Genomic DNA, 3,099 nt, shown 5'->3' with positions numbered 1-3,099 from the left:
AAATGCGTATTTTGCTAGTCTTCCGCTTTTTCTTTTCGAAAATTCCATCATTGAGTAAAGTAAGGAACATAAACTCATGGAAACCTCAAGGCAAACGGTACAAACGAATTAAAACAAGAAAATGTGGAGATGACAAGAGGTGGGGGTGGGTTTTTCTTTTTAAAAGATAACTGGCACCTTAGTATCGTAACATAGCTCCAGTCCACTGTATTTAATTGTAGTAGGAGATGTTTTATGCCCCCATCGACTTAATTCTAAATAATTGAGGGAAGCGGGCTGCTTCGACCTTGCCTGTCAGGGCCAACCCAGGCTCAAAGTGATTCAAAGTCCCAGGAAAAACACAGGGCCATGGAAAAGTGGTAGACACCATTGATAGAGCAAATAGAACATTTGGTTTTATTTACCTCATGGTCGAAGTAACTCAAAATGCCCTAAATGTCAGATATAATTTATAATTCTAGGGTAGCTGTTAGGCAAAGTCCTTGTCAGTTGAAAACTGCCGTAATATACAATTAATGTAGTTCCTTTTTTTTGTACAGCGATAAAACGTTATCATTGCATCATTTTTAGAGTATAATTTTTCTTTCATCCTTGAAACAAAAAGATCTGATTATTCCCTTCACAGACCTAAGCTCCTTATCAAACCGTTGAATTCTGCCGGACTAAAACAACTGGGATTGAAGTCGATTTGTGTAAAATCTGGATTCTCATCCTTAACCAAAGACAGTGTTTAGGGTGAGAAGCAGTCTTTACACTAAAACCAATGGTTTTATAATAGTTTTTGGGCAGTTTCGTTTAAAGACTGAATGTCAAAATGGATTGTGATCGGGATACATTTTTCAGGCTGCACGAGAAGCTACAGTTGTGTTTTTTAAACATTTATAGCATTAACTCATTGACATAATATAACTACTATTGATAAATTACTTATTATGGATAAAGAGTCACATATCCCTAATCGTTTAACGTGTTAATCTGAATTATCAAAACAATGTTTTACTTGGAACTATTGGCGATGGTGTATGACAATTTCTGTATTTGGTTCATATCGACTTGAAAATAGGCCACCTTTTCAATTAGCTAAAACGCAAAAACTGATGACATTCATGAAATCAGCTTCCCTAAATTAGCTTAGACCAAATGTTACAGTTTCAGTCAGAGTTTTACGGCACTTACAAAACAATAATTCTATGATAATGTAAGTGCCAAAGATAAGAGGTGAAAAACAAGAGAGTAACAAACCAAAAAACGAAGGAGAGTTCAGGACGATAATATATGCTTGATAGTAAAAAAGGAGCAAACCACACCAGAGCACCCGTCAACCACTGGCGCAAGAGGTGACATACAGTAAAGCACGTGTACACAGCATTGTTTCGGACTCCAAGTAGGCCTTAGCTATTTTTTAAAAATCTTAATCAAATTGATCGTAACTCTACGTGCTCGTTTTTAGCGCACATGTTACCTGCACTGCACCTTTTCTTCAAACTATGTAAACGAGAAAATGGTGTCATTTCAAGAGAAAACGTTCATAATAGAAAACGGAATCATAAACAAACATACAAACACAATTTTTCGATAAAACTTCCCTACCGTTATCAGACCCCCCTAATCTCTACACTCCGTGAGGCCATAATTCGTGTATCGCATTAACAACATGTGCAGAAAACGTTTTAAACTTATTGTACGAATGGAGAGTTGACAACGGTTCGCAACCTTAGATTTACTAAGTTCTATCTGCTCAGTACCTAGTTTTTGAGAAATTTGACGTAAAACATTTGAGGTTTCATCACATGTCAAGCTTTTTTAACGACTCCGAATAATCTTGCGGCTTTAATAGAGCAGATAGAGCATTTGGTTTCTAACCTCATGGTCTTGGTAACTCAAAACGGCCAAAATTGTCAGATAGAACTTTGGAATTTCAAGGTAGCGAGCTATGTCGATCAGTGGAAAAGCGATCAGATTTAAGTTGTGTTTGACTTTTTCCTGGTCAAAAGTTACACTTTTACCCTGAATTGAGGTCGGGTCGACATTCAAATCCTCGCGCTTTCAGAATTTATTGTAATGCCTAAGGACAAACAAAATCCAATGTCCCGATAAATTAGGCAGGAAGGGTTCGATTTATCGGACTACTTTTTTGGACATACAAAAAGATTCCGCCATTTGAAATTTCTTCGGGAATGGAGCCTAAAGCGATTACAATACGACTCTGAGACCAATGCAAACAGATTGAAAGCCAGTAAATTGATGCATTCATTAAGTATCCACCAGGCGGCCCATTCGGTTCTGCCTGTCAGGGCCAACTCGGGTTGAGTGGGATACGGTAAACTATGTGAAATCATACAGATTGAGAAACTCGATAAAATTAGTCTTTCCAAAGCGAGATTCGAACTCATGACTTCTACATGCAATGATTAAGAGTTTAACATTTACACCATAAACGCCGGTCAGCATTATAAGTACATGTATACAGGTTTAGATAGCCTAGAGAATAGATTTAAATGAAGGTGTTTTATGCCCTCATCAACCTAATTTAGATCATTTAGGAGGTGGGCTTCCTACCCTGCCTATCAGGAGTGTAAATACAATTATTGGAAGTTGAAAGAGGATTAAGCAACTCAAAACTTTAAGTAATAGCAGATAATACAATATGTATTACTGAACTTATCAGTCCCTTAAAGATGAAACCTTTTTTCCACGACTCCACAAATGCCAATGTACAGGCTACATGTAATTAAAGTCAAAACGTATTTCTTTTTCACAAACATTGTGTAAATTATTACACTGAAGCTGTTTAAATATAATTCAGTACGACACGGTGTTTACCAGAAAAGTCAATTGAAGCTAACGAGGTCAGATCCCCTCGACGAAGCGAAGCAACACGACAACCATAAATCTCCAAGTGAAGGCATTACTTACTAAGGCGACATCTATACATGCCGTTCTGTTGAAAAGACGTCTTGCGTCCTGTTTCTTCATTCTTTGCTGCTAGCACTTGAAGCAGGGCTGGTTTACGATCTGGGCTCAAGCATGGGTAGATCTAACGTAATTAAAAGTAAGGTGAAAGAACTGCTTATACATGTGGAGAAAAAAAACCGGGGG

This window comes from Aplysia californica, unplaced genomic scaffold, assembly GCF_000002075.1.
Source record: "Aplysia californica isolate F4 #8 unplaced genomic scaffold, AplCal3.0 scaffold00194, whole genome shotgun sequence".
NCBI lineage: Eukaryota > Metazoa > Mollusca > Gastropoda > Aplysiida > Aplysiidae > Aplysia > Aplysia californica.
The sequence above is the reverse complement of the archived record's forward strand: the minus strand, read 5'-3'. Positions refer to the sequence as shown.